The sequence below is a fragment of the Lacerta agilis genome, chromosome 16, assembly GCF_009819535.1.
Source record: "Lacerta agilis isolate rLacAgi1 chromosome 16, rLacAgi1.pri, whole genome shotgun sequence".
NCBI lineage: Eukaryota > Metazoa > Chordata > Lepidosauria > Squamata > Lacertidae > Lacerta > Lacerta agilis.
In genome coordinates, this window is record NC_046327.1 from 20,118,889 (window position 1) to 20,145,395 (window position 26,507).

The 26,507-nt window shown below is 43.5% G+C and overlaps 1 long non-coding RNA gene across 2 annotated transcripts; it reads right to left on the reverse strand.

The window, feature by feature from the left end:
* Window positions 1–5,000: 5,000 nt before the first annotated feature.
* LOC117060842 lies at window positions 5,001–19,885 on the reverse strand. Of its 2 annotated transcripts, none has more exons than XR_004428038.1 (5): window positions 19,824–19,885; window positions 17,899–17,960; window positions 17,093–17,225; window positions 11,143–11,305; window positions 5,001–5,068 (listed from the first exon to the last, which is right to left on the reverse strand). It is a non-coding gene; the product is annotated as an uncharacterized LOC117060842 (long non-coding RNA). The 2 variants fall into 2 exon arrangements; XR_004428039.1 differs by lacking the exon at window positions 19,824–19,885 and adding an exon at window positions 18,200–18,332.
* Between the last annotated feature and the right edge of the window lie 6,622 nt (window positions 19,886–26,507).

A 26,507-nucleotide genomic window follows, 5' to 3' on the forward strand; every position in this document is an offset into this window, starting at 1 on the left:
TTAGGGAGAAGGGATTGTGTTGTTGTTTTTTTCCTTTTCCGAGGCGTGATCAAGCATACCTTTATGCACCACTGCAGAAGTTTTGCCTAAAAGGCAAGTAAAAACAGACCAGGTTCCTGAACCATTAAATATCCGTGTAGAAGTGGCAATTCCAGCATTTGCGTGATGACAAGGTGCACTTGCTGAAATTATATCTTCTACACTGCTAACAGTGGTGAAGGAGCCTTGTCCTCTTTTGCAACTGGCAACCCTACTGATATTCCCCACTCAAGAAAATCAAAACTGCAACTTCATTAAAAAGGTACTTTTCCATACAACTTAGAAACCAAATACTTTTTTCCATTTTCAAACCACAAATCAGCATGTTGCCCGGTGTATCAAACGAAGATAGTTCAATTTTTCTCAGAATATGTCAACTCAAGAGTCTCATGTGCTATACTTGCTAGATCAAAAAAAAAAAAAAACCAAAAATGGGAAGGGAAAGTTGACATTCTGTTTGTCAGTGCACAAAAGACAAACATACATAAGGAAATGTGCAAAGGAAGAAAACAGCTGGCAGGGGAGTTGCAGAGGAAGAAACATGGAGAAAAGGTTAAAAACACACATTCACCCTATGGCAGCTCTGCTCCAAATTACCACCACCCCTACCAGCCAAGAGGTTTGTCCTCAAGTCCTAACAACAGCGGCCATGTGGGTTTTGTTATATGCGTTTTAAGTATATGCAGAGAGTATGCTCCAACGATTAGCTACCAATTCGTTCTACTGCAGCAAGGTGTACACATAGTGAGAAAACAGGCAGAGGGAGGGGCTTGACAACCTGGGAAGGCAGCCCATCTAGAAGAAGGAAAACTCTGATCCTAAACCTCTGCTGCTGCTGCCTTGTGGGATTTCTTCAGGAGAAGGGATGGCCAAGGAGTAAACCCTATACAAATCCAGATGGTCAGATCGCGCTTTGTACGCCTCCTTCTGGCACTCCTGCAGCCCAACTGCTGCCAAATCTGTTTTTCTGCTTTCCTTTGGACAACGTCAGCAAGGCCAAGAGGAAGGTCTTGTCATCTGGGCAGCCCATACACACTGCCCAGGCTTGTACCCTGTTGGAGGTCACTTCAGTGCTGCTCAGTGGTTTGAGTTCGCCCTCAGAGGCACACTCCATTGCCTCTCAAGACGGGCAGATGCAACAACTTATTAAATAGGGACTGCAAGGAGGATGTTGCATAAGGGATGCCCAAGGGATGCATAAGGGACGAGGAAGCTAGAGAGGCAGTAATGCCCAATGGGTGTCGCACAGCAGCTACAGTCAGCAGTTTTATTTTTATACACTCCAGCTTTCCTCAAAGTGTCTTCCCCCATTTATTCCTTGCAACAAAGGAGAGAAAGTGATTAGGCCAAGGCCACCCCATGAGCTCACAAGGGGTTGCAGCTAGAGGGGGATAAGCAATCTTCAGCCCTCAACCTAACGCTGTGCACACCTTTAAATCACATTTGTCACGGATTTTGCTACCTCAGATAATTCTGGCCACTGTAACCCCTCACATAGATACAATTCCCAGCAACTGCTAACAAACTACAGTGCCCAGAATTCTTTGAGGGAGCAAACTCCGTGACAAATGTGCTTTAAAAGTATAGCCACACAGGTGGCAATGAGTGGGGGGGGACTGAAAAGGAAAGGGTGGCAGAAAGGGGGTGTACCCTTTGGCTCTGGTCTCACCCACCTCTGGCTTCAACCTCCACCCATCAATGGCATGCAGCCTCTGACAGATTAGCCCTGAGGGAATACAGGGGGGTGGGGAGATCATTCCCTTGCTCTGCAAGAAAGTCCACAGACCTAACCATGGCATTGAGTCAGAAACTTGGTGCTCCCTGCCTCTGCACTGCAACTCAGTAAAGCCACCCCAAAGCAACTCCTTGTTCTCAAGACAATAGAGGGTATTTTAGTCTACTCTAGTCTAGTCCAGAGGACCTTCAAGATTCCAATGCACCGTATAAAAGTATAAAAGCAATTCCTATAGCATTAAATTAAAATATATTTAAACAAACAACAAAATATAGAGCAGGCTAAAACTAAAGGATTAAAAAGCTCTGGCTAAGTAGTATTTGCTTAGAATGTTAGACTAGTACAAATTCCTACGCAGCACGAAATTCATTGGGTGAATTTAAACCAGACAATATCTCTCAGCCTAGGCTACCATGCAGGGTTGTAAGGAGTGTGATATTTCTATGAAAAGAGGTGCTGGAACTCACCATGAATGTCTCCCTTGTTCTCTTATAATGGTAATGGCGCCCACCAGAGAGGTGCTGGAACTGAGTGCTTGCGAGTTCCAGCTGAAATAAAGTCCTGGTTGTTAGGGCGATAAAACGGGGAGGTGGATGACCATTCTTTCAATGCTTCAAGGAAAGGTGGGATATAAATATAATGAGAAATAAACAATGCCAGTGCAAATATAAGTGTCTTAACCCGTCACCAAAATGAGTGTGGTGTGCAGTATTGTAGACATAACCAGATCCCAGTGCCACAAGGAGAATTTAAGAAAGAAAGTCTATATAGGCCAGGAAGATGTATATTTAAAAAGAGTACAGGTGGATCTTCAAGTCAGTTCAGCTAATTTTGTTCCCACCAACTTCAATTGGACAAGGCTGCTTTAAAATCTAAGTATACAAAGAGCACTTGTTTTCCGGATCTGGTGGAAGTTCATTGAAATTAAGAGTTGTCAAATCCCAGTACTGTATTTCTTTGACAAGCCCTCAGACTGAAGCTTGCAAGCTCCTGCGCTTCTGGGAGAACCACCTCAAGCACCGACTCAGATTAATTTGTGTCTTTTGCAATTGGTTGTTTTGACATTCACAGAACAGAGGCCAAAGTAGCACAGCATGGCAGAAGGTATAACTACTTAAATAAGGGAGGGTGGCAGAGAAAATGTGACATTGATTGTCTAAGAGAAATATGTTGACAGTCCCTTTTTGATCCCGGTGCATGAAACTCCTCCAGAGTAATCAACGTTTGGTATTAGATTGTGAGAATTTTGCTTTTCAAGACTCTGTTTCAAAAGGACCAGTGGAAAATACAAATAGCAACTTCACACGATTATTAACATGGGATACAATCCACCAGGACATTCTTTTGCATGAGCTGCTCTGCCATCAAAAGGAGCTGCCCAATAGTTTGTGGTGGCATCAACAAGCAGAAGCAACATTTGGGGTGAACTTGGCCCAAATAAGGGTCCAATTCATCTAGTGCAGCCTTTCTCAACCTTGGGTCCCCAGATGTTTTTGGCCTACAACTCCCATCATCCCTGACCACTGGTCCTGCTACCTAGGGATGATGGGAATTGTAGGCCAAAAACCTCTGGGGACCCAAGGTTGAGAAAGGCTGATCTAGTGCTTTAGGTATATTTCAGAGTTAAGATACAACTTGCAAAACAGTTCTGCAACTACAATACAAGGCTGAATATACACAGATATTTAAGAAGACAACACTGTGAAAATGCTTTTTTAAAAAAAGTTTTGAAATATATATGGAATTTGCCATTAGCTCATCAGCACCATCTAGTGTCTCATTTGTACAATGCACTTAAAACACACTTAAAATGTTATATTTGCAGCTATATAGCTGAGTCCCAGGTCTGCATCTTTACACACTGATGGACCCATCCTGAGAACCAAGCTGTACATGCAGAAACATCAAATGCTGCTACCGTTCTTGGACTGCACCGTGTCCTTTCCATGAGAGGATGATATTTGAACAATCCACACACATCAAGCTGTTTTGCCTAACGAAAAAGTTAACGTATCTGGGGAAAGGGTTCTGGCCAGCTGCCTCTCATTTGTGCTAGTTTTCAACACACAGGGAAGTTTTATTCCAAACATGGGCAAGCATTTGGACCTTGTGAAGCCGAACAATCCCAGGTGAACTGTATCACCTTTTCTATCTGAAAGTCTAGCTCCATTACCAGAGATAGTGAGGACCAAATGCGCTAGCTGGAGAACATCACTACAGAAAACTGCCCTCCAGCACAGGACCAAGATGCTGATCATATGTGAGGGTGTTTTGTTTTTGTATTTAAATGGGTGGGCAAGTCTGGTGTAGGTCTCTGTAGCACTTCATGTATTACAGAGGAAAGGGGAGGAAGAAACATGCATTTCTGCAATGGGTTAACACACTCTAAATATTTACCGTATATCGCGCCGTATAAGACGACTTTTTAAGCCCGAAAAATCTTCTCTAAAGTCGGGGGTCGTCTTGTACGCCGGCAACATCATGCGATGTGACCCGGAGTTCCGCCCCGCCACTGGCTGCATGGAGCCTCTCCCCGGCGCTCCAGCCGCAACCGCTGCCTCAGCCGCCATGGAGCCCGGGCTGGGCGTGGGCGGCAAGCGCGGAGGCTTCCTGTGCGGCAACGGGGAGGTTCTCCCCACTGCCCCAGGCGTCGCTGCCGCCGCCTCAGCAGCCGTGGAGGCCGCTGTGCGCTTGGGCGGCAAGCGCGGAGATCTCCTGTGTGGCGCGGGGGACGCTCTCCCCGCCGCTGCCGCCGCCTCAGCAGCCATGGATCCCGGGCTGGGTGAGTATACCCCAAACTCTGTTTTTTCACATAAAAAGTTGGGGGGTCGTCTTATACGCCGAGTCGCCTTATACACCGCGATATACGGTATTTGGGATCTGTGACCAGCTGAAGTTTCTGGGCATGGTTTTTATTGAGTGCAAATAGTATGATTGACCCACAGTGCAAAGGCAGGGACCTGTCTTTTCTGTAACATATAAAGCATTTGTCAGGCGTTTTCACACCCAATGCAAGAAGGCAGAGTGACATCAGTCCCAACACATTTTAAACACAGCAAATGTAATAAAATGGAGGCCGGAAGCAACAGTTTGAAGCAACTGTTTCATGTCACTTGATATTAATGCCAGCTCTGGAACAGACACACACATATGCGACTTACAGATTTTTAAATATTAAGTTTAGACAGTGCTATTTTTGTAGCAAAAAAAAAGAAGTGCTGAAACTCACTGTGAACACCTCCCTTATTCTTTTATCATGACAATGGCGTCCACCCGAGTTCCGGCAAGTTCTGGCTGAAGAAAAAGAAAAAAGCCCTGAATTTAGAAGTGTTTTTGAATAAATTGATAATATAAAATGTTGACGGTTTAACAGCTGCCTCCACAACCCAATGTAAGTCTTAACAATAGCTGCAGGTAACCCAGTTTTTTAAAATCCTCACAAAGCGCTTAGTATCTCCGTCTCTCTGTCATTGTCTCTGTCTCTCTCATACACAAACAAACACACACGTACAAATCTGCCTCTTCTTACCTTATAGGAAGAAAGCACAAGTGCACACCTGCTCACATTCCCCTCTCACTATCCTGCATTTCACATTCCCTACTCCCCATGAGACTTTTGCAGGGCATTTCAAGTTATGCATACAAAAGAAGATGCTATATAATTGCAATAATACATTTTTCTATGCAGTGGGGTTTGTAAGTTTCCACAGAACTGAATGTAAACTGGGGGGGGGGGAATCTGCCAACTCTTTTACTAACCCCAATTTTAACTTAAACAACCACCTCAGGTTCAGGATCAGTTTGACTACGATAAGGTAGGATATCAGTCTCCAAATATCTCAAGGGCTGTCACATGGAAGAGGGAACGAGCTCATTTTCTCCTACTCTTGAGAGTAGGCCCCAAACCAACGGCTTCAAGTTCCAAGAAAGGACATTCCGACTAAACATCAGGAAGAACTTTTTGTTTGGCGGTGGAACAGACACTCTCGGGAGGTGGTGGACTCTCCTTCCTTTTAAGCAAAGGTTGGATGGCCGTCTGTCATGGATGCTTTAGTTGAGATTCCCGCATTGCAGGGGGTGGGACTATATGACTCTCGGGTCCCTTCCAACTCTACAATTCTCCGATTCTATGACTATAGCAAATACTTTGAAGCTGGGCACCAGGCTGTGCCCCCCCCCCAATGACCTGTCCTCCAAATGGCCACGTTCCACGCACTAGCCAATCAAAACCCACCTGGCTCTGCCCAGTTCTGGCACACACCCCTCTGGCATTTTTGCTAAACCCCAGGTTGGCAACCCTAACGTAAGCACTGCAGATTCCAAAGGCTTCCGCAGCAGCCCCAGACACTTAATCCCCCCTCGGTGGGGTTTTCAGCCACAGCCATTTATACTATAAACTCCCTGCACACCGCCCTCACGGCTGGATAGCCTGACACATATTAAACAGGGTCTGATTCTGACAGCTGCTTCACACAAAAGGAACTGGGCGAGTTCTTTGTAATTAAAAAAAAAGAGCTGTAGGCATTCAGGCCTTCTCAGGATCAGTGCTTTGATTCAATATGTGTAGTAAATTTCTTCACGTCTCATTCCCCCTTTTCTGCTCCATCTTTCTGCTACAAAGAGGAGCAGCTGACCCATGCAGAGGAGCAGCCGTGGGGCTTCACCACTCTGCACCAGGGGTAGGGAAATGGAATGTGGATGCTTCGCTCAGAATGGCTAGAGCAACGTTCCCCCCCCTTCTGTGGAAATGGAGCGGCCCGTGGTCCCCCCTCTGCCCTCCCTCTGCTCAGAATAAAAGCAAAGGCTGAAAGACCCACTGCTTTGAATGAAGTTTGGGCAAAGTTCCTGTAGCCACAGATGTACACATACGCAGCAGCAAGAGCCAGACCCGCTGCCTCAAATCCCTGTGCTATCAGGGCAGGAGATGCGGGGAAGGGGGGGGGCTCCCTCATATGGATTTTGTTTCAAGGCTCTGCTGAATGTCTCCATTTATTCTGCCACAGGATTTTGCTGCGCACGCATTTTTAATGAGGGCTTTTGCTGCCTCCGCTGCAAACTTACAAGAGCATCCTACTGAACACAAAAGTTCAGATGGGAATACAAAGCGGCAGCTCCCAAAACACTGCCAGCACCACCACATGCACAATAGGATCATATAATCACAATTTTCCAGTTGCCCCCCCCTTCTTTTCAGTTTCTCCCGCTTTTCGGTTTCCTGCCCCTCACAAAATCCCCATTCCTGTTTTGCCTTTGGATGAAGCATCAGCCTGCTCAGATATTTCTTCTTTTTGTGCGCTCTAAAATCCCCCCCCCCCCGGCATGGGTTTCTGCATCTTCCCCTTCCATCTCTATAATTTAGTTGGGGCAGGGTGGGGTTCCTGCGCATATCTGTAAATGCATGCACAGGGGCACAAAATGCACTGTTCCCCTTGCAGCTCATCCCTTCAGGCGGTAGCTGTTGCTGAATGTGTTCAAAGTTACAGGAGGTTTTTCTTTAATATGCCAGATTCACTGAAGGATTTAAGATTCTATCAAACGCAACATGTTTGTGTGTTTTGGCCTGGAGGGGTGGGAAAGAAAAATAGTTATTGTCAGTTTACTAACACACCCTGCTTCAGAAGCCAGCAACGGACAGACTTTTGCGGAGCAAAGAAACACAACCTATAGCTGATGCAGGAGAGCGTTCAACAACATGTGCCTGTGATGGTTTGAGAAGGTACACAAGCGCCTCTCTTTCTGTCTTTGTCGTCTGAGAAATGGTGAACAGTATGAGCATGCACAGGCCTATTTTTGCTTTGGAGCAGAGCAATTGGGGGGGGGGGACCGAGAACACACCTCAGAGCTGGCCAAGTCAGGCCTGTGGTGTTGAGATACATAAAGAAACGAAAGATGGGGAATTCAAACTAAAACGCACAAAGAATCATATGCGTCAGGCACTCCAGAAAAGCCCTCAGATATGTGCATTGTCAAGTCTGTGTATACAAAGTACAAGGGTGGGGGGGAGAGAAGGGTGAATTTTTTTGAAAACAAAAGGCAGAATGAAAAGCATAATCCATGTGATAAATCCCCTTTTCTGTGGGGAACATGTCAGGTCCTGAGGAGAGAAAGGCCTGGAATGTGCAGGGCAGACCACACAAACCAAGGAGACAAAACCACCCATGAGGGCGAAGGGAAGGAGGGGCGAGCCAGACAAGAGGAATGGCGCTGAAAGGGAAAGAATGAACAAGATAGGCACAAAAGAGGCTGAATGGCACAAAGGTGCAGGGAGAGGGAACAAGAGCAGCATGCAGAGAGGGGACAAGGCTGGGAGGAGATGGGTAGCTCTGCAGAAGAGGTGGGGATGGAAACAGGTAGCAAAGCTGCTAACACTGGCAGGGGATGAGGAGAAGAATGGGAACCAAACATAACACGCTCCAGACAGCCCCCAAAACATAACAGCCAAGCCTTCCCAGCAAGTCTGACTTAACACTGGGAGTTCTGCAGCACTAGGCGCAATTTATACCAAATGTCTGTGGCTCGCAAAGTTTGAATGTACTCGTTTGTGTTGCTTCACTTTGCTATTCAGAGCTGCCCGCCTCTATTCCACAATTCCATGACAGCGCAGAAAATGTGATTGGTTTTTGCCATTTTGGGGCAAGATAAATTGATAGGATACACAGAGCTAGCATACCAGTATATGACAGCGGGGAGGGGGGGAAGAAACCAAGATGAGAATCAGATAAAAGATGAGTGGAAATACTTGGGAGAGTATTTAAGGAGATATAATATTTAAATTAACTTACAAGTAGGAACAACAGTGTGAGCAGCAGTTACTAACAATAAGGGATATATATGTAGGACGAAATAGGATGGAAGAAATGGATATGCAGCAAAATAAGGTTTGATTAGGATGCCATGGACTAGGAAGTTCTGAGGGAAGTGATTTATTACAGAAAATGTATGATGTATATTCAAAATCTGGGAAATGTATTATTATTATTTTAAAAGAAAATGTGATGTTTTTGGTAATTGGCACATAATCTGGTTGTGAAAAAATCCAAAACCACTTTTTTTTTTTTTAAGGTAGGCATGGGGGTCTAGCTCTTATAGCAAATGCTGACCTGAAAGTTGTGATGGGAAAACTCTTTTGGTGATTCAGTAGCACACTTTACAAAGCTATTTCCCATGGGAAAATAGCTAACTTCCCCCTCAAGTCTGAATATATAACCTGCATATTAATTAAATTGGGATTGTTGCAGGATCCAGACGCCTGCCTTTCCCTTCTTCCAGACTTGCCTGGTGATTGTGGCAGTAGCATCCCAGCAGAGACGGATTTAGGGGGGCACGACCAGTTCGCCTGCAGTGGGTGCTGAGCCAAGATGGCGCCACAGGGGGTGCTGCAACCATGACATCAAATGGAAGGCAAGAGGCGGGGGGGGGGCACCAAATTTTGGCATTGCAGAGGGCACCACTGAAATTTGAAAGCCCAAAGGCTGCCGCTGATCCCAGACACAAGGACCTCTGGGACCTCTGCTTGGCAGGGGGTTGGACTGGATGGCCCTTGTGGTCTCTTCCAACTCTATGATTCTATGACTCTATGATTCTAAGTAGTTTCCATGCCACCTGTTCATAGTATGGACTTAGGCATCCTGTAGAGCTATGTTTCCCAGCATCTTCAGTACGAGAACACTGTAATGGCAACATTCTAGGCACTGGGAAGGAGACTTCACACATAGGCTGCATACACATTAGCATTTACTCAGATTCCAACACACTCCCATCCCTGATGTTTGAAGCAGTGCACACATGAAGTTAGCCACAATCAATCTCTATCCTGTAGTTTCTTTAAAAATACTGCTCTTTGGTGTGTTTCTCTTCAAACCAGCTTCCATGCGATTTGAAAGTGTAAGCCGCATTCACTTTGTGGTTAAGCTGAGGTGTGTCCATTTGAGACGGCTGTTGCACACGTGCAATGACAGGTTCCCAAACAGGAGGTTGCAGGCATGGGTATGCATTAATGTACAGGAACATGGCACTCTTATAACGTGCATTGTGGCAATGTATATAAACTGCAGCAGGAGAAGAGTGTTTATTGATGATCTTGAAAATGCACAATTGATTTCATTATTTTAGGGCATCTTCACAAGCAACACTGAACACTTTCTATAGAGGAATGTGCCATGTGGAGTTGCCAGCAACGAATCTCTGCAACTGAGCATTTAACAGTAGCTTGGCATACAGACATTTGCTAGATAATGTGTTTATCACCTTGCAGTGAAAAGGTTCACCTGCTGAATTTTATACATCAGATGCTAAATGGGTTAAGGCAAGAAGAAGCTGTGCTTTTTCTTGTTTGTTTTGTAACTCTAGCCACTTGTGAACAGTGTTAGAATGGGACAAAAAGTGTTGAGAAATAGTTTTTATTTGCACAGACTCTCTGGCTAACTTAAGTTTTATGTATGGACTCACAGACAAGAGTTGTAAAAACTGGTTCAAAAACAACGTACTTGAATAAGAAAAATAATTCAGCAGAACATTCTTCCCTTTGCACTAATTTAGGATCATTTTCATAAAGAAAGCAATTGAGTATCTTTGTGCTGTGTATGAACAGTCAAGTTTAGAGGCTTTGAAATCCTTTGAAGACAGCAGCCCCTCAAACACAGGAAGAAATTCACACCTAGAACCTTCACGGTTAACGACTCCACTTCCAGTGGTTTCTGTGAGCGCAGAATAGGACCAGCAGTACCATGTGGCAAGGTGAAGATAGATGCTTAAGTAGTAGAATTTAGGGCAGAGGCACGGGACCTGTAGCCTCCAGATGATGTTGGACTTCAACTCCCATCAGCCTCAGCCAGCATGACCAATGGTCAGGGATTATGGGCGCTGTAGTCCAGTAACCTCTGGAAAGTCATACATTCCCTATCCTTGATTTAGATCAGTGTTTCCCAAACTTGGGCCTCCAGCTGTTTTTGAACTACAATTCCCATCATCCCTGGCCACCGGTCCTGCTAGCTAGGGATGATGGGAGTTGTAGTCCAAAAATGGCTGAAGAACCAAGTTTGGGGAACACTGATTTAGACAATAGACAAAGGCAGGAATTGATGCCTGAATAGTAGGGTGAGACTTTCCAAAGTGTTGGTCTTAGCATAGGGTTAGGGGTGGAACATCATTGGTGGGTTTTGCTTCAGTTGGCAAAATGTTTTGGACCAGCATTAGTGCAATAGTGGAGCACCCGCTCCCCGGTAAAGGAGGGCAGCCAGTTATGCATTGCCAAAAAATGAGGACAAAAAGACGACACCAATTTGAATCAAATTAGCTTGTGACTTTTCATATGCAGAGGTGCAAACTTAGAAATAATTAAATGCAATCTAAATGGAAATAAAACACACCTCACCATGGTGTCCTTACTGCTGATGGTCAACTTCAAATCTCTTGCTCTCTGTTTTTATGGTTCTTTGTTGTTTTAACCAAACTTGGACTGAACAGCCTTCGGATAGCGTGTTGTCTTCACATAGAGGACCCTCTTCTCTGACAGTCCTTTGGATTAGAGGTCTGTAAAGTAAGACATAAGGCCACTTAAGTAGTGTAGAATCACATAATCACAGACTTGTAGAGTTGGAAGTGTTCTCTGAGGGTCATCTAGTTCAATTCCCTGCAATGCATGCATCTTTCAAGGCCCAGGGCATAGAGTCCTAGAGACCTCTAGTCTTTAAGAAGCAGTGTTGGCTCAGGAAAAAGGATCCAGTTCAGCTCCCAGAAAGTCTCTGGTTTGAGACCTACCGCAGCTGCCAGATACAAGTTACTGTATATGTCTGTTTAAGGAATGTCAGTTCCTCAAACCATACTAATTTGACTTAACATTAAACTCAGACAAGTTGTGAAAGTTACCTTTTGTAGAAAGCCTTTAATAAGGCTAATCTGAACATTCAGATCTTGGCCAGATTTCAGTTTGAACTTCATGGTTTTTGGAAGAAACAGAACCACTTGCCAAATCCTTCTGACACTTCCTGGAATTCGAACAGTGTGCCTACATGGGCTTTTAAAAGCCTAACTTCCAATCCCTTTAAAGCTTTCCACACATGCACAAAAAGAGCTGGTTTAACAAGTGAGGATTAAAAAAAAACCAAGTGTGTGTGTGTTTTGTTTTATCTCTAACCCGCCTTTTGTCCTAAATAATGTCCTCAGGGCAGCTTACAACAACAATATAACATCACAAAGTTTAAATTAAAACACACAGATCCTGTCATTTGGCTGGCAGTGGCAGGGCAACAGAAAAGCCTTCTCACCTTGTCATTTTAAGAAGAAAGCACCTTGCCAGTTTTCTGACACTGGGAGCTTATGAAAGGTTTTAATGAATGGAGAACATGCATACATACAGACAGACATACAGACATATATCCTAATTCACCTATCATCTGATTGGCGAGAGAGTAGATGCGTTTCAATCCCCGCCCCCTCTGTTGGGTTATAGCCAACTTTTTTATTTAAAACAAAAACAAAAAAACAGAGGAAGTTTCGAGAACACACTTTTCAAAAAACCCAGAACAAATAGTAAAGCAACTGGTATTTCAGTTCATCTCTGGTTTTGCATTATCGCTATGTTTTGTTTACCTTTTAAAATTATAATCACAAATTGTAAGTTTTGCTACTGGCACCCTGCTTCTGAAGATGTGTCTTTCTTGAGGGAGAATGTTTCAGTCTCAATGCTGTACTTCAATGCTGGCCTCCCTCAGCCCCTCCTATTTCGCAACCGTCATGAACTTTTCACATGCCTGATGCCAGGTATGTTTGGCCTCCAGACAAAGGAGCTTTGGCATGTACACACCTGCATTTCTGGAGCGAGGCTACAGTTCCCAAGGGTTGAATGCATACATGCTGTCTACATTATCTCAAGCATAATCACTCAAAGCTGTTTACTGGTACAGAATCCTTCATGCATTGCCCCATGTACACAAGAATCACCTCTTATGGCACACACCATCGCAGCAGCAACATCACATACTGCCTTAGTTTATTCCCACATTCCCCATCCCTCCTACTGAAGTCACATGCTCTGTAGCTAGATTTTAAAAAACTGCAAGCGGCACTGTGGTCTAAACCACTGAGCCTCTTGGGCTTGCCAATTGGAAGGTTGGCGGTTTGAATACCCGTGACGGAGTGTGCTCCTGTTGTTCTGTCCCAGCTCCTGCCAACCTAGCAGTTCGAAAGCACGCCAGTGCAAGTAGGTACCTATCTAGATTAGCACATTTCAGCAAGAAATCCAACGCAACACAGAACAGCAACCCCCAAACCCAATACTTAGCAGGCGAAGCTTTGTATGACATGGAATTAGCGCAATGGGAAAAGCATCGCCTGTTCAATTTATGTAAATTAGGGCTACCAAGAGGCAGAAGACTGGAGAGAGACTTTGCGCTGGCCACCAGGCAATGGCTCCCCACCCCCACCCCACCTGCCTTGCTCCACCCTCCAGCCCTAGGAGCCTTTCCCAGATCATGATTTTGGAACAACTAAAGTAGCTGGGAAGGGAGAAGAGGAGCTCAGGGACATTTATACACACACACACACACACACACACACAAGTTGTGTGTCTTTGCTTCTCAGTTTGCAGTGTTATTTAATGCACTGTGACTTGCTGTTATTTTTATCGATTATAGTTTAGAAATTATTTATTGTAATTGTTAAGAGTGCATTTGTGTTTAATTATTATTTGCTGATATTTATTGTGTACTATTGTATTCTAAGGGGTGTGGGTGGCGCTGTGGTCCACAAAGCCTAGGACTCGTTGATCAGAAGGTCAACGGTTCGAATCCCCGTGACAGGGTGAGCTCCCGTTGCTCGGTCCCAGCTCCTGCTCACCTAGCAGTTCAAAAGCACATCAAGTGCAAGTAGATAAATAGGGACCGCTCCAGCTGGAAGGTAAATGGCGTTTCTGTGCGCTGCTCTGGTTTGCCAGAAGCGGCTTGGTCATGCTGGCCACATGACCTGAAAGCTGTCTGCGGACAAACACCAGCTCCCTCAACCTATAAAGCAAGATGAGCACCACAACCCCAGAGTCGTCCGTGACTGGACCTAATGGTCAGGGGTACCTTTACCTTTATTGTATTTTAATAGATTATTGAATATTACTTTATTGGATATAAGCTGTTTATTTTAAAGTTAGGCTTTTATTATGAAATCCTTGTATTGGATCATATTTTTATAAGGTGTGCGATCTTAGTTGTTTTTCAGCTTGTAAACTGCCTTGGGTATGGTAATACAGAAAGGCGGTATGCAAATTAAAAGTGAAATGAAATTAAATGAAGAGCAGTGGTGGTGCGTAGAGGAAGGACGGGAAAACCCTGAAAGCAGCATTAAATGGTGTAATTCCTGCAGAGCAATCTGCTCCTGGGCTCACAAATCCGGCAGTCACCCAACAAAAACAGTAGTATATCTCTCACCCCCTAAGGCACACTCTTCCATTGACTCCTGGGACAGACAGATGCCAACAAGTCTGCTTAGGGCAGAAGAGCAGGTTAGGTTATTATTTTTCTGATCAGTTGGCAATGCTACTCTGAAGCCCGCCTATTGTGTTACAAATCCTGCTGATGAGCAGAGCACAGTTCTCCCAGAGATATCAAGATCCCTGTTGCTTCAGGATACCAGCCAAGTGCATTCTGGCTGGTTCCCTAATGGGGCAGCAGGTGTTCCACAGAGCCCATCATCAAGCCTGGATAAATAATTAAACCTGCTAAATATGCTATAGTATCATGGAATAGACCTCGGGCCAAACCACACATGATATTAGTCACAAGTTTTAAGAAGTGTGCTTAGCCTGGCTGCTTTCGTTCCGAAGGAAGAGCAGCGGTTGCGCCCCGATCTGAAAACATGCTCCCGATCCGGATGAGGGGCTGCTAGGTTGGCCAGGTATAAAAGAAGAAAGGGCTCCTGCATCTCAATAGTTGTGTAGAATCATATAATTGCAGAGCTGGAATGGACCATGAGGGTCATCTCGTCCAACTCCCTGCAATGCCCAACGTGGGGCTCAAACCCACGACCCTGAGATTAAGAGTTTCATGTGCTACCGATTGCAAAGGGAATTTCACCAGGTGTAGCTTTCATTGCGTGGTGGAGTTCCTTCTTCTACACAACTATTCAAAATGCAGGAACTTTAGTTGTTCTCCTTCCACCTGGCCATCCTAGGCACTGTGCCAGTTTTCTGCTGGAAATCACCCTCTGCCTGGAAGCTGTTTGCCCTCCATGGTGCTGTTTTGAGTAAAAATAAAAGCAGCCAGATTAAGCATGTCATGTGCAATTTGGCCCTTACACTAATAACTGTATCTAGAGATCTATGGAAGTTAGTGCCTTTGGCAGGGACTTGCCAAGCCTAAGATAACCTCTTTTTTTTAAGAGAAAGAACAAGGCCAGAACACCCAATATAAATATATATTCTTACTAGCTCTGCTTCTATGACTCTAATGGCATCCTGGAACACAGAAATTAAACAGATAAAACTTCCCCCTACCTCTGATCAGTTTTAGACGAAGACATACTTTCCTCCCCCGTGACTACGTGCTCAAATGAAGTCTACCTCCTCACCACTTATCCCCATTCCAGGAAAACAGCTTCACCCTCTGAATTTTGGATGCAGTGCTATTTTTTCTAGAAAAAGAGGTGCCAGGACTCATCATGAACACCTGCTTTGTTCTGTCATAATGGCAATGGTGCCCACCTGAGAGGTGCTGGAAATGAGTTCCTGTGAGCTCTGGCTGAAAAAAAGCCCTGGTAGTTACCTTCATTCCCTTCTCAAAAGTAAGGGTTTGTTGTTGTTTTTTGCTTTTTGTTTTGCTGAGGGTTGGGATCACCCATTATTTCCTTTTTTTAGGAAGCTGCAGGGGGAGGCCCTGGTCAAGAGAGCAATGAGATAAAAATGGCACCCTGCAAGCAATATGGAATTTGCAACTGAGAAAAGAAACAGGCAGAGAGGTGAGGCAGGAGAAGAAGAGTTTGGATTTGATATCCCGCTTTATCACTACCTGAAGGAGTCTCAAAGCGGCTAACAGTCTCCTCCCCCTTCCTCCCCCACAATAAACACTCTGTGAGGTGAGTGGGGCCGAGAGACTTCAAAGAAGTGTGACTAGCCCAAGGTCACCCAGCAGCTGCATGTGGAGGAGCGGAGACACAAACCCGGTTCACCAGATTACGAGTCTACTGCTCTTAATCACTACACCACACTGGCTCACAGGATGACCAGGATGAGGAAATTAGGGGCAGAATAACAGCAAATCTAAGGGGGGTCCTGGGCAATAGAGGTGTTCCATAGTTCTCTCCTTAAGCCAGGGTTACAGTCACCAAAACAGAATGCCTAGTTGCCATTTGGGGGCCAGACAGCTCAAAAGTCTTATTTTTCATGACTTTTTGGTTCCTGAATTTCGTTCCAATTGTGCAGATAAAATACCATGGACAGAATTCTACAGGATGTGTTGCTAGTGTGTGAAAACAGGCAAGATCCGAGGATCCCCAGGCATACACCTCCAGATGGTGGAGATGTCAGGCGCCATCCTGGCACCCAGGCATCTTCACCTGGTCGCAAGTGGCCAATAGCCAGGAGCAAAATGTGTGGGGCGCCCCACCAATGTACGTCAGCCTTCTTCACTACACAGCTTTGGCAAATTTACAATTTACTCTTTACACTGGAGTTACGCGTGTTTCAGGACTGTAATCCATTTTAATTGTTTTTAGTTGTGAATGTTAAAGGGTTGTAACACACCCTGGGACCTGCTGGTGAAAGCTGGGAAATAAATGCAATTTTAAAAACGACAACTTTACAACAGTTGGGAAAGGAGTGGGGGTGCAGACATCAAGTCTTCCCTTAAGAATAGGGGTAATACAAATACTCAGCCGTGTCTTTGTTTTGTTTGTGAATCACTGTTGTGTGTGAGGCTCATCAGTCCAAACTATTTGAATTGAAGTTTCCCAGGGCTCTAACACCAGAGGCTTTGGGATGCTTTCCTGATGGACAGTTATTATAAAAAAAAACTCCCCAATTAAGACACACGCTACAACTCTGCAGACAGAACACTCCATTTTATTGCTCAGTTATTTGTGCACAGAGAATATTTATTTTCCAGCCCAATCTCCCTTTCTGCATGTTCCCGTCTTATCATATATACTGTACCGGAAAGAAAACAAGATTACTTAACTCAAGAGGCACTGCTGCCTATGGAATCTATGCCAGCTTTTATCCCAGGCCTGAATGCTTGTTGGATCGGTGGGAAAGACTAAGAGTATTCACTCCGTTCTGTGCAAAGATCTGCAGGCCAGCTGGGTGTGTTCATTAACAGCGGCTGGCTCTGTACATACCTGAATGCCCAGTCCTGGCAGATTAATTCAAAGCTCCCGGAGCCAGAAGACACGGCAGGGTTGCTGCAGCTGCAGACGAGTTGGGGGGGGGGGAGCCTTTTAAACCTCACAGTCCTGGCTCAGGAAAAGGAACCTGCAGTTCAGATAGGGCGAGAGGGTGGCATGGACATGTCTGAGATTTACGAAACCCTTAGAAAGGCAAACGTTTACAGACAGGTGCCCTAATCTCCCATTTCATTACTTTCACTTCTTAGCTAATCCATCTTCCTATTCCTTGTTGCTTACGGGTAGGAATTTAGCCTGCTTTGCATTTTCATTCAAATCTACCTAATTTGCTAATGCAGCTACATGAAACCTGCCCATTTCTTATTTTTGTTACGGAGCTGTCCATCCAACCACCTCCCCCCCCCCATCCAAAATTAGAATATATGGGGAAAGTGTGCATAAAAATGCAGAAAATGGTGAAAATAACATCAAAAGGCATGATACTAGGGGAAACTGCTGGTAAAAAATATGTATGCACACTAAAGTGTGAGGGTGTTAAAATAAAAATTATTGGCAAACTGATGCAGAAATCTGGAGAAATTGCTGAATTTATGATCAGAAGAGAAATGGAGAAAAAATAAAATTGGCAGATTTATCCATCCCTAACTTGGGTCCATAAGACTCAGGGGGCGAACCCTCCTCTTCTAAGTTCCCACCCCACTTTCTCCCCATGGATGTTTCTTTATTGTGTCTGGCTCTGCTACTTTTAGAATGCCTTCCACTCCTTGAACACTCATCACAATTCACTACTATTTTCCCACCTGCCAATGCAGAAGTTACCAACTTCTCACTCACTTCTCACGTCCTGTTTCTTCTTCTTTTACTATATAAGAAAGAAGAAAGCAATGTAATATACAATTATAGTTAGTTCACCAAAGGAAAAAATTATGTACAAAGTCGTATTATCTCGAAATTTACTTTTCAAGAATGACTCTCCGCCCCCTGCTCCCACATGTTGGCTTAGTTCTCAGTATTGCAAACCAGATGCATTTATACCAGCATATTAAATATGCATATTAAAGCATATTAAATAATTTTACTACTTTTTATTCAGATCCCCACCTCTTGCCTCGCTTTTCTCTGGTTCTGTTTGGGCAAGTTTAACTGCAGCCTGACACACAGAAATACAGCAAATAAAATGTTCCCTCATATGGAAATTTCATTTGCTAAATTTATTGTTCGAAGCTACTGTCAAAGATACAATTGTGTGTGTGCGGTTGAGGCAATCCTATTTCCACCTCTGAAATATTTGCCACTGTAAAACTTACAAATATTATGCAAACAGAAGACAGAGACTTATGCAAAAGTCCTATGATGGCAACGAAAATGGTTCCAGTTTTTTTATTTTAATTCCCTCTTTGGTGTTCTCAAAATCACTTCCTAGGATTGCTACATACAACTACTTGTGGAGTTTTTGCTTCTGGTTTTCCATTCAGAAAATCATTTCAACTTATTACTATTAGATATTTATTTAAACACTGCCTTTTTCCCCTGACAGGACTCAATGCAGCTTACAAATAAACTTCCTCTGATATAGTTTCTTATTCACACAGATTTGTCACTTTCCCTCCCTAACCATTTCTTTTCATAGCTCCTTCAGCTTTTAGCAACAGCCTGACAGAAATTCATTAGTTAAAGCTTAGGAACACCAAACGCCAAGGACCGCTGGGCCTTTTAGCAGTTAGCATTCACCCCCCCCCCTTCCAAAAAAGCAGGGGAATATAAAGATGGAAGCAAATCTAATAATAATAATAATTCTATTATCTTAAAGCATCATCATTCCATCAGACCAGCCATGGCTTCCCTCAAATAATCTTGGGAAACTGCAGTTTTTTCAAGGTAATGAAAACTGTTAGGAGACCCCCGATTCCCCTCACAGAGCTACAGTTTCTAAAAGTGGTTTAAACAACCAATCCCTCTTCCCAGGGAACTCTGACAATTGTAGCTCTGTGAGGGGAATAGAGGTCTCTTAACAGTTATCAACACCTTTTGCAAACTCTACAATTTGATCATCCACCTTTGATCACTGGCAGATTTTTTTTCCTCCCCTAAGTTGTTTCAAAACCTGCTTGACCAGAGATAAAGAGTGAAACAGCTAAGCCTGCCAAAATCTAAAAGCAGGCCTAGCAGGTGATAAAAGTTGAGCTCCATGCCACAAATAGCTCCATCTTCTGTTTTCTGCACCTCAGACGCGTGCAAAATGGGCAACTTTTGTTCTTCCTGGTATCATTTGACAAGCTTACTAATTTTTACAGTAATTTTGCATACTACCCTATATCTGTAGGCCTTGGGGCAGTTCACAACATAAAGTTACAACATAAAAAGCACAAAAGACGTAATAAAAACCATTAAAACAAAATAAAAAATAAAAAAATCCTTCCAGTAGCACCTTAGAGATCAACTAAGTTTGTTCTTGGTAGTTGGTCTCTAAGGTGCTACTGGAAGGATTTTTTTTTTATTGTCTGTGGCAGACCAACACGGCTACCTACCTGTAACCATTAAAACAGTTAACGATACTAATGTATACAAACTTAACAAGAAATACATTTCCCCAACAAGAGCCCCTAAGCAATAGGCTACCCCAGCCAACAAATATAAGTGCAAATACAAAATACAAATTACCATATGTATAGCATATAAAAACAATTTGAAGCAATCCCACCTCCCAAACAAAACACCAACCCACCCAAGTTTAAAAACCCGTCCCCATTGAACTGATGTCTGACAAACCATAGCAGGACAGCCAATTCTCTTTAATTCCGTTTCCAGTCCAAGTGGTGAGAAAACTTAATTTGTGATTTTCCACAGTAACTGGCTGCTGTTAAAGACACAGATGCATGGGCAGAGCATATCCTCCAGCATTTCTCAGATGAAAATAGGGGTGCCCTATTCAACAACAACAACAATGTATTATTTATACCCCTCAATTTGACTGGGTTGCCTAAGCCACTCTGGATGGCTTCCAACATATATAAAAACATAATGAAACATGAAATATTAAAAAAAAACTTCCCTATACAAGGCTGCCTTCAGATGTCTTCTAAAGGTTGCATAGTTACCGGTACTTGCAGTGCTGGATTTACGCATAAGCTAAACAAGCTATAGCTTAGAGCCCCACTCTCTTGGGGGCCCCCCAAAAATTAAAGGAAAAAAACAACAACCTGGATGTACATTTCCAAAATCTAAGATAAAAAAACAAATAAAATAAAACCTACAATTATTGTGTCATGTTATAGCATGACACAATAGAGATTAGATTATGAGTCTTTGTAAATCGTGTTTCTAAAGAACTTTTGTTATTGCCAAATGCCAATGTGTTTGCATTATTAAGTTTGTTATGAATAAAAAAATCATTTTAAGTTAGAGCTTAATAATTATTTCACTATTAATATACTTCTTCTTAATTGTATTTCACTATTAATATACTTCTTAATTGTATTTCAGTTCAACAATTACTTTGATAAAATACATATTTTGTTATGTGCAAATGGCTTTAGATACATATTAGGTCTATAAATTACCATATAGCATAATATTCAATACAAAAAAGGTTGGCAATTTGTTGTTGACAAAGAACAGCTAGACATATAAAGGGCCCCATTACCTTCAGTAGCTTAGGGCCTTATCAAACCTAAATCCGGCCCTGGTTACTTACATCCTTGGCTCGGGGGTCGCAGAAATCCATACCCTCCAACATTTCTCCAATGAAAATGTGGACATCTTAAGGAAAAGCAGGACATTCCAGGATCAAATCAGAAACCAGGATTCCTTCTGTAGATCCAGGACTGTCCCTGGAAAATAGGGACACTTGGAGGATCTGCCAGAGTGGGGGGGGGGGCACCCTTTACTACAAGCAAATCTTTCACTATTTTGACCAAGGCCCCTGAACTCAGATATTGTTTAGGCCTACTCTCTCTAGGCCAAACTAGATTCCATTGCAGCTTCATATAACACTTTTCCAGCTTTCCTCCCATTCTCTTAATGAAAAGCAGCTGCAGGAGGCTGTGAAATTGATCTGAGAAGGGGCAGTGGGTAGAAAACGGTGTTTTAACTATTTCCCCAGAGGCCACTAAAAAATCCCATCCCAAAGAAACCCTGCCATTCCCAAATTATTTTTCCACTTGTGATAAAAAAAGGGATGGATACTCTTAAAAAGAAGTGCCTTATCTTTCCACCATCATACAGAATAAAGGCCTATTCTGACCTTTTTAAAAAGGGGGACACCTAGTGTCTGTCTAAATGTCTATTTACAAAGGAACTGGATTTTAGGACGCACAATAGAGGTGGAAAAATATGTACAATTACATAAATATTCAGGTTAGCATTGCAATTGTTTTTCTTGCCAGTCCCAGCTCCTGTGTCTTTAACAGTAGCCTGATCTGCTCACATTAGCAGATTGTTTAATATCTTCAAGCTGTGAAAAAGCTTAACCTGGAGGTTAGAAAGCATATGAGTAAGCCAAATCATTTTTTCAGGTTACTTGGCATCCTTAATTCAGAATAGTATAATCCAAACCAGATTATGAAAAGCAAGGAGGCAGGGAGAGAGAATATTTCTCCTATTATAGTGGTTGAGCAACAAAATTGGTGATTAAATCAAAGTTAGTAATTGCAAAGTAATGTACTTTTGGCCAATAAACCTAAGTTCTTTAAAGTCTGCCCTTATATGGGGCTTTTAAAGCTTTAAAATGCAAAGAAAACAGGCTGAGGAGGGGGATTAATAGAATACTTGTATGAGAGAATGACTGGGGTGTGTGTGGAAATGGTTCTCAGCATAAAGAAACGCAGAGATCTATTCATCAGATAAGATGGGGGGGGGGTTAAAGTAGTAATTAAAAAAAAAGATAATGTAACACAAAGGAAAGAATAATATAATATACTAAGTGGAATGCAGCCCAGATTTATGACGCCCAACCAGCAGCTGCAGCCAATCATAGTACTGTACTTTTAAATGATCTCAGTACTGTACATCTACAATTTTAGTGTGTGAGGTAGCTCCAGAAGAACTGAGCAAAGCAATTTTAAGAAAAGTAGTGCATGTACGTGCATGCTCACAATCAATATTGTTATTTGTACCCCGCTCATCTGCCTGGATTTTCCTAGCCACTCTGGGCGGCTCCCAAGAGAATATTAAAAACACGATAAAATATGAAATATTAAAAACTTCCTTAAACAGGGCTGCCTTCAGATGTCTTCTAAAAGTCAGATAGTTATTTATTACCACCACCAAGAAGGCCCTTTGCCTGGTTCCCTATAACCTCAATTCTCACAGTGAGGGAACCGCCAGAAGGCCCTCGGAGCTGGATCTCAGTGTCTGGGCTGAACGATGGGGGTGGAGACGCTCTTTCAGGTATACTGGGCTGAGGCCATTTAGGGCTTTAAAGGTCAGCACCAACACCTTGAACTGTGCTTGGAAACGTACTGCAAGCCAATGCAGGTCTTTCAGGACAGGTGTTATATGGTCTCGACAGCCACTCACAGTCACCAGTCTAGCTTCCACATTTTGGATTAATTGTAGATTCCGGGTCACCTTCAAAGGTAGCCCCACGTAGAGTGCATTGCAGTAGTCCAAGTGGGAGATAACTAGAGCATGTACCACTCTGGCGAGATAGTCTGCGGGCAGGTAGGGTCTCAGCCTGCATACCAGATGGAGCTGGTAGACAGCTGCCCTGGACACAGAATTAACCTGTGCCTCCAAACTGCAGTACCCAGGATTATTTTAGCTATTGGATGTAGCGGTTGTACATTTGTGTGTGTGTGTGTGTGTGTGTGTATGTATGTATATATATACAGTGGTGCCCCGCTAGACGAAAATAATTCGTTCTACGAGTGTCTTCGTAGAGCGAATTTTTCGTCTAGCGAAGCGGCAATGCAGCGCGGAGGTTTTTGTGCAAAAAAAAAAACCAAACGTCTTGCGGGGCAGCCTTCCGCTAGCGAATGCTGTTCGTCTAGCGAGTTTTTCGTCTAGTGAGGCATTCGTCTAGCGGGGCACCACTGTATATCACTTTCTTTTAAGCACCCCCAAATCTCTGCAAAATGCTGAAACTGAAGCATAATAGGAACAATGTTTTATTCGGAACACGCACCAGAGAATCAGGGTTGTCCCGGGCAGAAAGGAACCATTAGATTGCCAAGTGGCCAGAAACACAAGTGTCTGGCCTGCTCTTGTGCTTATTTTTAATGTGCAGAGATCATCTGGCAAAGGCTTTCCATAGCATGGAGATAAACATTACCACCTGCTAATGGCTACACATCAAGCTGCTGTTAAAAGACAGCTGCAGTGAGCTGAACAGTTGGCAATCCTATTTGCATTTTATCTCTGCCCTTGCTTAAATACGCTGGAGAACTTGAGACATGGTACTGTGCATCTTAAGTCTGTTTCTTTTGTGGAAAAAAAAACTTACCAAATACCATCGCTACTATTATGCACATTTGGCAGTGTTTATCACACTGTAAATAACAGTTTCACGTCACCTCATATGACATGTGCCAGTAGGATTTCTTGCCAGGTCCTCTAGAAGTTAGGAGTAATTGCTCAGTGAATGAGTTATGATTGACATTCTTTTTTTTTCTTTTTTAAAAAGTGCATTAATTAATGTTGATCTTTGCCCTGAAGAATTTGGAAATGATTGCTTTCATGGTTTCCTAATCTAAACTCCAAAACATTTGTGTGTGTGTGTGTGTGTTTTTAGAGCTAATATAGTCAACTGTGTCCTATTTGAACTTCTGTCTTGCATCGCTGTTGTGGGAATAGAATTCAAATTCTCTCTCTCTCTCTCTCAACATCCTCTGAGGTGTGCCTAGGATTTTGCACAAGATGGGATTATTATTTGTTTAAATTGTGACGTTTGCCCTGTTATGTGCCAATGAGAATGGTCTTGAGCTATTTTAATGGGGTCAGGATAGGTGTGGTTCTTCCATTGCAGGGGGTTGGACTAAATGACCCTTGGGGTCCCTTCCATATGATTCTATGGTCTTCAAAAACACGAGAATGGCTCAGAAAACACTGGAACGCTGTAAGATAACGACACCATCTGAATGATCTGTAAAAAGTAAGTTGTTATGTATTGAAGTTCTCCCCCCAGGCCACTAGGGGTGTTGTGTATATAGTTTCACTCTGCCTACGTGGCTGCAGTTCTCACTCAGGTCCGCACATGCAAATGAAGGGTTGAGATTGCCGCTCACGGGTTGGGTAGCTAGAGAGAGTCGTTACTGTTGCATGTTACTGAATACTATATAAGCAGGCTGGCTCAGCCCTTCAGTTCAGTTCTGTTCCAGCCTGAGAATAAAGAGAGCTGCTTGAAAATCACTGTGTCGTCTGCTATGTCCACCCACTTTTTAATGTAAGTGAATAAAAGTTAGCAATTCCAGGAAAGTGGGCAAGTGTGGAAAAACAACCTGTGGGGTATATTCTATGGCTTTGCTTGATTCCTCATCTCAGAGGAGTCCCCATTCACCAGACCACATGCCTCATGGAGGAAAATGAAGGTCCAGACTTTCAAAATGCTGATTATTTACTGTATTTATTGCTGAAAGAATATCAGCCTCCTTTTTGCCGTTTGGATGTGTTGTTTTAGGCTCAAGCAACTGTGGTTGTGCTTCTGTGCCTTTGGGCATGTTTGAGAGTTGCATTGTGATGCCTCAGTTGTTGATTTTAAGAAGTGTTTATTTGATTGTGTCGTATTATTTTGTTAAGCTGTCCTGTTGTTGGTCACTTACAGAACACAGAGTGACTCATAACTGAAATAAAACAACATATCTTGCTGGAAATTGTGGCAGATTGCTATATTTCAGCCCCACTTCCTGCTAGCTGTTTAAATTGGACATGTTATTGGGGGAAATTGTGTGTGCGTTTAGTAGCAATAGTCCTAGGAATATTAACGGTAAAAAAAAAATCCAGGGCACATCTTGTTCACTGCAGAGCTGGGTTGTGTAGGCTTAAATTACAGGAGTTTTCATCTGAACATTAGGAGAAATTCTTTGATAATAGGAGCAGTTCTGGCAATTGAAACAGTTATAGTATTTATGCAAATCTAATGCTCCATCAGATCTAATGTTCACCTCAAATTTCAAAACCTTGAAACAAAAAAAGTATTCGCTATGTTGGCGGTGTTTTTCAAGCTTGTAATCAAATCAAATGCACACCCTAAATTTGGCTAAGAAAGTTGTGTATGGCATTTGAGTAAGTACAGTACTTAGAGGGGTGATGGTAGGTGTAATAAATGGGACCTGATACAGTCATACCTTGGTTTTCAAACAGCTTAGATTTTGAATGTTTTGGCTCCTGAACGCCCCAAACCCGGAAGTGACTGTTTAGGTTTGCAAACTATATTTGGAAGTTGAACGTCCGATGGGGCTTCCGCGGCTTCCGATTGCAATCAGAAGCCGTGCTGTGGTTTCCGAATGTTTTAGAAGTCAAACGGTCCTCCGGAACAGATTCCTCCGTTCAACTTCCAAGGTACGACTGTAGTTGCAAAGGAAGTGCAGTTACAATTAACATCACTAGGTGGCGCTGATGATACTAGAGTTGTTGTTCAGTTGTTCAGTCGTATCCGACTCTTCGTGACCCCATGGACCAGAGCATGCCAGGCACTCCTGTCTTCCACTGCCTCCTGCACTTTGGTCAGACTCATGTTAGTAGCTTCAAGAACACTGTCCAACCATCTCGTCCTGTCGTCCCCTTCTCCTTGTGCCCTCCATCTTTCCCAGCATCAGGGTCTTTTCCAGGAAGTCTTCTCTTCTCATGAGGTGGCCAAAGTACTGGAGCCTCAACTTCAGGGTCTGCCCTTCCAGTGTGTCTTTGTCCATGGAGTTTTCTTGTCAGGGATACTGGAGTGGCTTGCCAGTTCCTTCTCCAGGTGGATCACATTTAGTCTAAACTCTCCGCTTTGACCTGTCCATCTTGGGTGGCCCTGCATAGCTTCCCTGAGTTATTCAAGCCCCTTCACCACGACAAGGCAGTGATCCATGAAGGAGGATTCTAGAGTTACATAAGGCTAGAGGTACAAAAACAAAGTATTCTTTGTTATTCAGCAGTCTAAGTGTATGTTTTCTCCTTCATATACAGCATCCAGGGCACTGGCTCCTGGGGGCCAAGACACTGTGTCCCTCTGGGCTGGTCCCCCTCAATGTTCAGAGGCCCCTGCTCACAGAAGATCTTCAAGCGGAGACCGGAGGGCCAATTGTTGAGGATGTTGTAGCTCCAAGGCAGGGATCCCAAACTGTGGTCCGTGGATCACCAGTGGTCTGCATGTTTCATTCGGGTGGCCCACGTCATGTCCGCATTAAATTGTATTTTTAATTGCATTTCAATTGCTGCTTTTATTTCTTACGTACTGCATTTTTAATGCATTACGATATGAATTCAGCAA